The sequence below is a fragment of the Rhipicephalus sanguineus genome, chromosome 11 (assembly GCF_013339695.2).
Source record: "Rhipicephalus sanguineus isolate Rsan-2018 chromosome 11, BIME_Rsan_1.4, whole genome shotgun sequence".
Taxonomy (NCBI): Eukaryota; Metazoa; Arthropoda; class Arachnida; order Ixodida; family Ixodidae; genus Rhipicephalus; species Rhipicephalus sanguineus.
Window position 1 is genome coordinate 4946049 of NC_051186.1, and position 12128 is coordinate 4958176.

A 12128-nucleotide genomic window follows, 5' to 3' on the forward strand; every position below is an offset into this window, starting at 1 on the left:
GGCAGGGCATCACCGCCTGAGCCAGGGCTTCGGCACTTTTATTGCACTGCGGTTTTATTGCCGCGTCCGCATCCTAAGCGTCTCCTCGATTGAAGCCTCGGAAGCGAATTCTGTGACCGTCTTCATCAGGTTGCGGATCAATTCCGCGGAAAGTTCTTTTCTTCGGTCACACTGGGCCAGCGTTTCGAATCAAGCGGGCCATCTCCTCCCTGTAGATAGTGATGTTTTCATTGGCCAGCTCAACGAGTGTCTTCATAGCATAGCTATGGCCCTTTCCTTGCGGACGACACTCGTGAATGTGTTTAGAAACGTCGTACAAAAATTATCCCAGGTTTGAAGTGTGGATTCTCGGTTCTCAAACTACGTCCATCTTCTATGGCACCTAATCTGCAAGCCTTTTCTCTGCCGTAAAAAGCACGGGAGAGAGAGAAATAAATCTTCATTTTCGAAACAGTGTTCCGAACGGTGCCCGGGATCACCCGAGATGGGAGGGCTCCCTAGTCCAAGAACCCTCTGGCTTCGACTTAAACACATTAATTAAGTTACTCCTCGTGCATACAAGGGTGGTGCTTCAATGAATGGTAGAAGCGATATGAAGTGTTCTGACTAAATTAGGCCTAGCATTTTACAGTAACCAAAGGAAGATATTGGAAAACACACGAAGAATATACACGCGGATCGACAACTTTATTTACGAACACTACTCGTTGTCGCTAATTGTGATGTGGTTAGTCAAGATGAAAAATGTCATTTTGGTCACCTCTACATGCTTTATCATTGAAGAGTTCATTCTTGTTACTCAGCACACCGGTTCAACGCAACATGCTGGGTATCCATCCTGTGGAACTTCCGGCAAATGACAGCCGTCGATTGGCTTGGCATCGCATCTGAAATTGAACGTTAATTTTTGCATATGCATATGTATGTTAGCTATGCAACAACGCACGTTCAGGATTGCTTAAATTGAGTTTTCTCACTCATACGGTAAAGAGCTGCTGCGGCTGACAACCGTTCGAACGGCAGCTGCAGAAACTGCTGTGGTACCAGCCGACGCACCATACTGAGCGCGATTGCGAAAAGACTTCGGCTCCGAATCACTTGACTGATCTGTTACCTGACAGAAAATTAGGGTTAGACAGAGAATACTGCTGACTGCAACATCCAAGCAGAGCACTTTTCTGAAAGGCGTAATCAATGTGGTGAAACGGCGTTACCTTGTTTGGTGTACATAACCAGAATGCGGCTACTGTCCCTAAAAAAGCATTTATATAGTTTGTCGCATAAAGGTAAACAGGCGAGGTCATAAGAGGGATCCGTAGTGACGAAGATGACCGCGTGCATCACTTATGAAATATGAAGGAAACAATTAGTTGAAATAAATTTCCCGCACGACGCGCTAAAGAAGGCCTACAAAGAAGCGCCTAAATTTCATACGAAATCAGCACTAGCCAGAAGACACCCTAAAACATTCCGTCCGGACTTGAGCGTTTATAACGCAGCAGTTCAATGCGCCCCCAAACAGAAATAATATTTTCGGTAAGTATTATGAATAATAGCAAGGAACGAGCGCCTCATAAAAGCATTTGCTGAAATACCAAGAGTCAGGTATCTCCACCACAGAATCCTCAAATATATGTTAGCGCGTGCAGAAAAAAGTCACAGTTTCGCCGCAAGGGCGAAGCAATGAATGCGATAGCAAGAAACTAATACTATACGAATTGAGGCTCGCCAATAGATACTTTCAGTTTGAACAGCACTCCTGTTGCAAAGGCGGCCGAAGCAGCGAAGGAAAGTAGCGTGCTTCATGTGTCGAGCTGTGACACTTGATAGTTCGCACTCATCTTCTGTTTGTTCGTTTAGCGGCGTCCCTTGAGCTCGAGTTCCTTTCGTACGCTCCGTAACATGAGCGCGGACATCACGGCGAAAGCTTGAAACATCACCACGAGAAAACCGCGCGAGCAGACAGCGGAAGGGCAAGGTCCTTCCTGCGTAAATATAAGAAGCGAGCGAGCTCGCCAAAGACTTTTAAATGCGCCCGTCGCGCTCCTAGCGCCATCTCGCTGGTAATAAAGAAACCCTTACAAGCGCCTGCCATCTCCGAGTCCGTCCAGCGGTAAAGGGTGTGTATATAACGCTCGCCGTTAGCTATGTGAAGGATCGGCGTTTCGTGGCGTAGTGGTTAGCGCCGCTCGCTGCGGAGCAAGAAGTCCCTGGTTCGATTCCGCGCTTCGGAAGCACTTTGTTGAATTATCATTCTTTGGGGCTTTTATATATATGTATATATATATATATATATATATATATATATATATATATATATATATGTGTGCGTGTGTGTGTGTGTGTGTGTGTACATACTTATACATATACGGTGCATGGCGACGGCGACGGCAAAATCCAGCCAAGACTGTCCATGTTATTGCTATCGCAATAAAAGTAAACCTTCATTGCACCGAGTACTATTCAACTTGTGCTCCTCCTATACAGCCTCAAAATGACGTTCTAATTAAAAGCACCGCAAGCGATTGCGCCCATCATATAACAGCTGGCTTTAGCTGTACTAGTTGGAACGTCAATTATATGCTCGAATGTTCACTTCGTCACAAGCACTACAATGGCGAGACAGGAGACCAATTACTGCAACGCTAAACGGACGTCGCGCGGACCCAGCGAGCAAGTTACCGAACGCAGCGGCATAACAGCATTATTAGGGCACGTGCGAACCTCGATGAGCTCAAACACTATGTACTTCAGTAAAAAGTACACAAGGACAACCACTAACACTTAAGCTTTTTCTCTGACAATTCTAGACCCTTCTGGCCACGAATTTCGCTAGAGTTGATGCTCACGTATGATGCATTTATTGGCTAGATGCAATCCCCACATTTTGCGGAGCACATGCCGATGCATGACTCATCGAAATGCCGCCTCCCTTACTCTACCTTTGGACGCGTACAACACTGTACGCATGCCGGGTACCTCTATCCATTTTGTTTCGTTGGCTTAACACGACACAGCGTTTGTGGTGCGTTACCTGTCTTCGTCCCGTTCGTTCGCGCGCCGTTTTTCCTATTGTGTACCACCAACTCGACCAACCTTCAGCCTTTCTTTTCATTATTCATTTGCACCTTACTCCCCATTCAACGCGCCGACCCATTGATATAGCCTCTTTCTCTCCTCTCAATTTACACATCCTTTCTCTTCTGCTACTCCACTTTTGCCATCGGGAAGAGTGTAAACATACACGGTGATAAGGAAGGCAGTTGCTGCATTGACCGGGAAAGCCCACTTGTCGAAACGCTCGCTCTACGAAGATATCCTGTTGGAACATTTTTTTTAAAGTTTGTCGCTCTTAGACGTGGGTCAATATAATAAGCGACAAAGCTGTAGACCGATCTCGCATTTCTGCCAACAACCCGTGTGCGTCCCAGAACAATGCCGAGTGCTGAATAGGAAGGTCTACTTGTGCCTGCATGTGCCTGCTTGTGTATGCCAGTGCCACAATTCCTGTGTAATTGCTAGGATTATTTCCCTCTCACGTCTCCTCTCTCACTGAATTGCGAGAGACCAAACAACTCCAAAGGATTCGCTGCGATATCCTGCCACCCATCAGTCAAAAGGAAACGAGAATTAGCTTTTATTCTGAGCAAGCGCACTGTGCGCCATCGGTGGACGGCCTCCTTATAGACCTTATGCAACATCTGCGGCCATCTTACGGCCGCTATGTGCATTCCGCCACGTTTAAGGCTAAGCGCGCTCAGCATGTGCACACACGGAGCGTACGTATGGACGTGTTGTGGCTGATAGAAACAGCGGCTGGTAGGAAATATTAAATGTTGTGAAGCCTTTCTTAGCCAACATCTGCGACTTTGAGCGCATCTATCTATCTATCTATCTATCTATCTATCTATCTATCTATCTATCTATCTATCTATCTATCTATCTATCTATCTATCTATCTATCTATCTATCTATCTATCTATCTATCTATCTATTTGTCTACGAAACTGTGCTCTCCTGGCCGTTTCGTTAATGGGATGTATACCAAAATCGGTGTGGCATAACATGACTGTATGACAAACATGAATGACAGGACATAACTTGAAAATCATGATATGCATGATTTACATTCCAAGGTCTTGGTGCTCTTGCGGCCATTTCGAGAACTTGACACCCACCAAAATTGGTATGGCGTGAGAAGAGTCTACGACGAAGATAAGTGATAAGTGGTGACATCACATCCATGATATGCATGTCATGTACTACATGACTTACATGCCGCGCTCATGGTGCGTTCGCGGCCGGTTCGCTAGCTTGACATACACCAAGAGTAGTATTTCGCGACGTGACTGTACGAGGAACATAAATGACAGATGGTAACATGACAGTGATGATATGCATTTCATTTATAGCATGATTTATATGCCATGCTCATGGTGCGCTCGCGGCCGGTTCGCTCGCTTGATATACACCAAAATTGGCATTGCGTAACGTGACTGTATGACGAACGTAAATGACAGGTGGTAACATGAAAATAATCAAACGCATATCATGTGTAGCATGACTGACATGTCACAATCGTATTGAGCTTGCGGCCGTTTCGCTAGCTTGATATACACCGAAATTGGTACTGCGCAATGTGACTGTATGACGAACATAAATGACAGGTACGACATAGTTTTCGTGCCGTGCATGAAAATTGTGACATGTCACGTACGGCATGATTTACATGAGTGCGGAGCTGCGACGTATAACTGTGATATTGCTGTTAACCTGATTTCTTTATGAAGAAAGAAAGGCGCCATCACACTGTCGGTGATGTTTACATCAATCCTAGCAGGACGGCAAGCAGGGCAGAACCAACTACAGTATTGAGAGCAGGTTTAGCATAGTTTTGAGCCTGCAAAGGCGTGGGTGCTGTCTTCAATTGGGGCGCTGCGGCATGTACGGTCAACGATGCGGTTATCATACATGTTGTGCTCTGTTCATTACCAGCAGCAAATAAATCTGCATAACATCAGTACGACGTGTTCACACAATGATTCAATGATAGTGACATGAACTTCAAGAGTCAGTGTGACGTGGGCTCTACCGCAATATTTTATGCGTCACGTGACCTTCAAAGCCGTAAGAAACACGTATGCAGTTACACTCAATGTTAAAGCTGTACGAAGTGCGGAACGGCGAATCACCTGCCCTTGAGCGGCGCTGCCATTCACGGGCAAGCAACCGCTGCCCGTGAATGCTATCGTGAAGCCTTTTATTTATTTTTTTTTATTTACTGATACTGCAATCACCATTTGGTGATTTTAGCAGTGGGGTACATGAAGTTAGTCATGAATAAATGGCAAGTACAATGACATATAATATATACAGGTTATACAGGGCGTCTTAATAGCACGAAGCATTTACACGCTTTGTATTATTACGAAAAAAACTGTCTCTCATATTATCGCTAAGACTCGAATGCGTTGATCTTAGCGGAGGCTTGTTAAGTCTCATTTAGCGTTGTATGCGTCTTCAGCCTACCACACAAACCACTAGGCCCTGGCTCAGCGTTTTCCATAGGCTCTCAGGACGAGCCACGTGAACGCCTCTTTTTCACACTCCCCAAGCAGCCGGCAGTGCTTCGAGGTAGCACTCTATTACATCTGCTGCGCTAGGGGATCGTTCCACAAACACCTGTTGAGACGCGTCCGCGCCTAATCTCCTCACATATACTGTCAAATATCACCGTAGAGAGGACACGCGAATTTATGTACAAGTTGCATTGAGGTCACCTCTGCTCTCCTCACACATGTGTTACCTTCCCGATGTTGAGTGCGGAAGGTAGAACATGTGTGAGGAAAATAGAGCATAACGGGCACATGACTTTTTGCACCATTCCAGTTGACACCGAGGGAGTTTATTTTTTCAAGCGCGACTGAATGGTGAGGCACATAAGGCTGTCACATTGATAGAGTATTATACAAAGGTCCGGATGGTACTCGGTACATTCTTAATGTCTTTTAGCTCTGTGGGAGCGATACCAATAGCGCGGTAACATGCAGGGTGTTTTTTTAGACAATATAGATTTTTCATAAAAATCCTATGACAGTAAGGCTCCTGTCGTTTTCGCACACGAACTCCACGTCGAGGCGGAAATACTTCGCCACAGTTAAAATGATCCTGTTGCGACTAATTCACAAAAACTCGTCAATTAAATTTTAAATTATTGACTTGACACACGAACCACCTCCGCAGAGCATTGTTTACTAAACAGTAACATTGTACAGAACTTGGCGGAAGTAATAAATAAAGATTGCGCAATCAGATGGCCGCTTACTCTACAATTAGCAGGATTTTCTTCGTTTTTTTACATAAGGCCATATAACACTTCGGAGTCCATGTACTGAAATTGCCTTTGGGGTAGTACGTTCCGTTATAATGACATTGACCTGAAAAAGATTAGCTTTCAGAAAAGTGTCAAAATGTATGCAGGGCATTTTGTTTTGGGCGAGCTTTTGAATAATTTGGATGTACCACTGGAAGGGTATAACTTTGTGCCACTTAGGCAAAGGTACCCGGAATGTGTGAAATGCAAAACGCAGAACCAGAACAATACTTACCGTGACCTGTGAATAATGCTACTCAAGAAGAAGCCACTGCGCTAATAGCTCCGCGTGGCGTAGTTCATTTGCGCTAATGTGAGAAACGATGGATGAGGAGAAAATTTAAGTAATACTTTATTGGGTCTCACTGAGGTCTGTAACCATAATGACGTATTAAGTTCCATTCAAAGAAGACGCTATTCAGTCGTTTTTTTCTAACACCGGTTGAAGCACCTTTACCATATCTTAAAATTTAGAGTTTTCTGGATAAAGTTATTATTGTCTTCGCCGTTATCTGATGAACTCCTCCAGTTAAAGGAAAATAGTTCGAAAGAAATCTGCCGTCTGCCTTAGAAGGCATTGCGACTTCTTCTACCGAAATACAGCTTTAAACATAACGAACATATGTTACCCTATCCTGAACTTTCTGCCGAAGCCACTACAATCTGGAGACAGTATTTACTACCCCATTCTGCTTGCTTGAGTTTGTGAGCATGCATCACCGCTTGAACAATGCTGCACAAACATTCCGATCCTTCACCTCTGTGCCGCCTGTTGTCGTCTAACTTGACAATATCACCTTCAGGCACGAATTATGATGCACTCTCTATGAATGTGTCAAATTCACATAACATATATCTAAGGCACTCAATATTACATTACAAGAATGAAAATGAAGTGATGTGTTGTTGTGCGTGAATTTCAGTAAGTAATTACAGTTAGCGTGTAATTAAATACTTCACGATTCCGCAGTCAACCACGTTCTTTTTGACATGAAATCATAGGCTCCATTTCTGTGCGATGTTATCTTTTGCTTTCATTCATTTCGAACAGAAGAAAAAATGGGGTGGGGCGAAGCATGTAGGGAAGGGTGTTTTTGAGCTCCACTAACGTGAAACCTGTGAAGGGGCGAAGCACGCATTGGGCGCCGATGTTTCGCACAGCAAAATAACTGCTAATGGGCAACGAGAGACACAAGAAAGATTAGACACAGAGACGCGCAGTCCGCTTTTAGTTTACGTGCGCACTGCGAATCTTTATTTTTCAACTACGTACAAGAGAAATCTCCCAGAGGCACTACATTGCAGGTCAAGATCGAGTGCCTATATATACGAGGTGGCCGGTCACCGGTCGTGCAGCGCGAGCAGTCGGTTCTCAGGGGCGAAACAACTTAGTGTCTCGGCGTGTCGGCGTGCATCATGCGTCGTCGTCTGCTGTCGGTACGATCCATTTGCTTGAGCGCAGGAGAGGGCGCCATCGCCTCAGCGCCCGTCGCGTGGCGAGACAGAGCGAAAACGCGCTTTCTGTAATGAACGCTGAACTACCAGATCCCAAGGAAGCAGTACGCGCCCTTGCCCGCGAGAGACAACGCCGACGCAGGCAGCGTCGGCTAGCAAGTTTTCGAGAACCGTTCACCGGCCACCGCGTGTATATATACATCTTTTTCTATTTTTATGTAACCGGCCCGGTACACGTGTAACCACTGCCTTGCGCAAACCACGGCCGAATGTCTGAGAACCTTCCAGATTATTTTAGAATTTTCTGCATAAGCTAACACGGCCACGAGTGATAAGGCTGGATTTGCTTGCTCTTGCTGTGTTCACTTTGTAACCATTATTACGCTTTTAAGAGCGGAGCATGTTGAAGCCGGTCGTAAAAACTTTGGTGTCCGCAGAAAACCACAGGTGGCTATGCGCCACAGGAATTAGGAGGCAAGCCCCACTATCGAGTACGTGCAGCAGGTGCGAGTGCTAAACGAAAGCTCCGCTCGGCGAAGTGGCGGACATGAAGCACGTGAAATAGAAAGACAGAAAGAAAGAGATTGAATGAAGGAACGAGAGACAGAGTAAGAAAGCGATACAAAGAAAGAGAAAAATACAGAGAAATAAAGAGAAAAAAGACAGAAGAAAGAAAGACCGTGAAAGACACAGAGAAATAAAGAAAGAAAGATACATGAAAAAGACAAAAATACTGAGAGCGAGGAGAAAGATAAAAAGAGAATTAAAGAGAGAGTCACAAACAAACAGAGAGAGAGAGAAAGAGAAAGAAAGAGTGAACTAAAGAAAGACAGAGAATGAGGCAGAGAGACAACGAAAGCGAAGAAAGAAAAACAAAGAGAGACAGAAAGGGAGACATTGAAAGCAATAGGTACAAAATGCAGATACAGGAAGCAGAGAGAAAGAGAAGAAAGAAAACATAAAGAGAAACAAGAAAGGCCACCCAACTCCGCGCTTCCTTCAGTCTGGCACCACAAGTGTGAATCTGCCATTTTTTTTTTTTTTCATTCTAACGGCCCCACTACAGTACTATTGTGTCGACTTTGGCGTGTTTACTCTTGGCGTGTTAAGTCAGTAATCATTATTCGCGTTTTCCTCGCTGCGTTACATCCTACCTACTGCAATGTCTTCTGGGCGGTTGTAATATCATATTGAACTAAGTAAAATCATCTAAACCGGCGAGCTCAAAATGCTCTAAGAGAAAGCATAGGCAAAACTACTATACTACACATGACTATGCTATGTATAGTATAGCCCAGGACAAACGATCCACTTGGTGATTTCCCTCGCACACTCAATATAGCCGTCGCCGAGTCGCTCCTCCAGAAGTTCAAGAGTGAACACCACAGTTCTGGGGTAGAGCAAGAGCTGAGAACGGTGAGACCTGAGGTCGTACCGTATAGGCACCGAGTGGCACCTAACCTAAAAAAAAAAGGTTGCTAACAGATACGGCGTGCCGATTGTTTTTTCCTGCGTCGCGGACGCTGTCTCAGCTATGCCCACGTATCATATCTGATGGGAGCAATAAATGTGGTTGCGCCAAGAAGCACGCCAAGTCGTACACAAATTGTGCCACCGGTGTTGTTTATGAATTTCCGCTACCTTGCGGCAGGACGTATGTCAGCTAGACGGGAAGGTACGTGAATGACCGTGCGCGGGTATACGATCTGTCATTAAAAAGTAAAGATTGGGCACATTTGGCGACCCACTGCAGTTCACATTAGTGTGAGCCGTGCGTCAATAAGATTCAGGTTCTGGGTAGAAGCGGGGACACCACGGCTCGAGAATTGTTGGAGGCATTTGATATAAAAGCACGAGGTTCCATAAGTATCAGTGACACTTCATTGTCTCTCTAGCAGGCAGAGAGCAAGTTCATAGATCACAGGTTCTGACTAGGGTGGTATGCGCTCGATGTGTGCCTAGCTTGCTGCGCATATCTGTGCCTATATATTTCGTTGCCCTATCTCTTAAATAAACAGTCGAATGTTTGCGCTCCCCTGTACCCCTTCCCTCGTTATTTCCTTGCGTAAAAACAGCCATAGTTCTGTGGATGTACTTGAACATGAATCGACTAGCCCAGAAACGTGTACTTCTAGACAACGTGGAATATTTCTCTCACTGCGTTCAACATGATGCGCCACTAGGCAGTTTCATACTGAACGTACCTTGGGGCGTGACAGTAACGTTGTTTACAGTAGTAATCTTCTGACCGCACACTATCGAAGAATTGAAGAAAGACAAGCTAATTGCAGCGCACAAAGCAAGTACAGAGAATGAAGCTGCCATGATGAAACGCACTCCCTGCAAAGTGCAAGAGCGGTTGTCGGTATGAAGATGTACTATATCGGTTTTCAAAAGGCCAGCAGTGAATACGTGTTCGACATGTACAAAGGTTACGCCGAACGTCAGCAACCTTCAGCATACGGCATTAAACTGCACACGCTTGCTTTTGGTTGCTTGTCAGATGTCCGACATACATTGAAGTACACAGCATTTGCTTACACACTATCGATGCACGCGGCAGCTGCTTCACACTACAAACCATGTGCACGCGCCATCATTTTTAAAGGCGCTGGAAATGATATTAAAAAGAATAGCGACAGGACACCGGATGAACATAAAAGGTCACCTTTAGCAAAATAAATTTTTCTTCGAGGCTGCAATTGAAGATTTAAGATGGCCGACAAAAGCGTTCAGTGTAATAAAAAATAATGTAATATGGAGTAAGATTCCAGTAGGCAAGAAATCTACCTTAGCTTTCGCGTGTGAAAGCATACTTTAAAACCTTTTTACTACTGGAAAAATTAGGCACACGGTGTTCGCATTTTGACAATTAGGTGTTTGCACTGCAAAAAGACGGCTTCGTCCAGAATTGTAATTCGAGTGAATGCACTTGTTCAGATGACGTGCATTTTTTCTAAGTTTCTATGTTTTTCTATGTTTCAATGCAACGTTTTGGCATTGTAGCATGTGCCTGGACTTCACCCTATTTACTCCACTATTTTGCATTTCGAATGTGTGTGACAAACTATTGACTAATAAATTTTTCAGATGCTTAGTGGAATAATTTTGTCTCCTTGTATGTTCGCTAAATGAGACGAAAAAGAGCAGTGAGCATATTGTGGTGTTTTTCAGGGCACCATACAATACATACTGAACCCCGACCACTTAAGGCATTCAAAACCCCATGCGATTGATTCGCGCTCATAACAACAGAAGTGAAATGACCCCATACAGATCCTATGGACCTAAAAGATCTCACACGACAACTTCCCGTTATTGAAGCAAGATGCCTGGCAGAATCATGCCTTTATAGCGAGATAAAAGAGATTTTTTTTTCGTGCCTGGAACTCTCTTTCTCTTTCATTCCTTCGTAGCCCCCTTCCCCTTCCCCAGTACAGGGTAGCCAACCGGAGTATATTCCTGGTTAACCTCCCTGTCTTTCCTTTACCTTTCTCCCTCTGTCTCTGAATTCTGGTAGCTCATCAATAAATGAAACTCAAGGAGAACCAAGAGAATTTAAAGCCGCTGGCGCAGCTAATGTAAAACCAACAACCACGACGTCATCGATCAGCGCACAGTGGAGCTCCGTGGTGCGCCTTGGCGCGGCTGTATGTACTGTGACCGTACATGCGAGCACAGTGTTAACACCTAAGTGTATTTCTGACGCAAAGTTCGTAGAACAGTGAAGCGAACCGAAGAGCTGTGTGGCTAATTTTCTTTCTTTCTTTTATAATATAGGTTTGAGTGTTCATCAGCTGTGGCCTTCCAGCAATTACTTTCAGTAGCGTGTTAGAGCTGGACGCGCGTTCGAAAAACTCTACAAGGCCAACACCTTTTCGACTATTCTCTTGGTCAGTGATAAGGGTAATGGATGTATTTACTGTCCTTTCAGCCTTATTGGGACGTATGATATTTTCACAAACTTGTGTACAGGCATTCATGCATTAAACATCCCGCTCCGACTGCCGCGCTCGCTTTCTTGCTTGTCGCCATGCCCACATTCATTGCGATTTGGTGCGTTAGATGCTCAAATGTTTCTTTATATCAGCATATTGGTTGCAATATAACACCGCCGTATTTATTTTTCTTTTCGCCCATATCTGCAGTCGTCATATGAGCGGGGAAGCCGTCGTTTATAGAGACGCTCACTTGTTTGTGGAATGAATTTTTTCGCTCATTTGATAACGCGGGCTGCAACGTAAGAAGTTGCCTACATGTAATAACATCACTATTAAATCTCCCTCAAATTAGGTTATAA

General features: G+C 44.7%; 2 long non-coding RNA genes across 2 annotated transcripts in view; one reads left to right on the top strand and one right to left on the bottom strand.

Moving 5' to 3' along the window:
- Positions 1–12128, top strand: part of LOC119373249 (uncharacterized) — a 189226-nt gene that overhangs the window by 20303 nt on the left and 156795 nt on the right. The gene's annotated exons all lie outside the window — the stretch shown is intronic.
- Positions 667–10163, bottom strand: LOC119374443 (uncharacterized). Its single transcript, XR_005180179.2, has 3 exons — positions 10033–10163; positions 6326–6437; positions 667–887 (listed from the first exon to the last, which is right to left on the bottom strand). It is a non-coding gene; the product is annotated as an uncharacterized LOC119374443 (long non-coding RNA).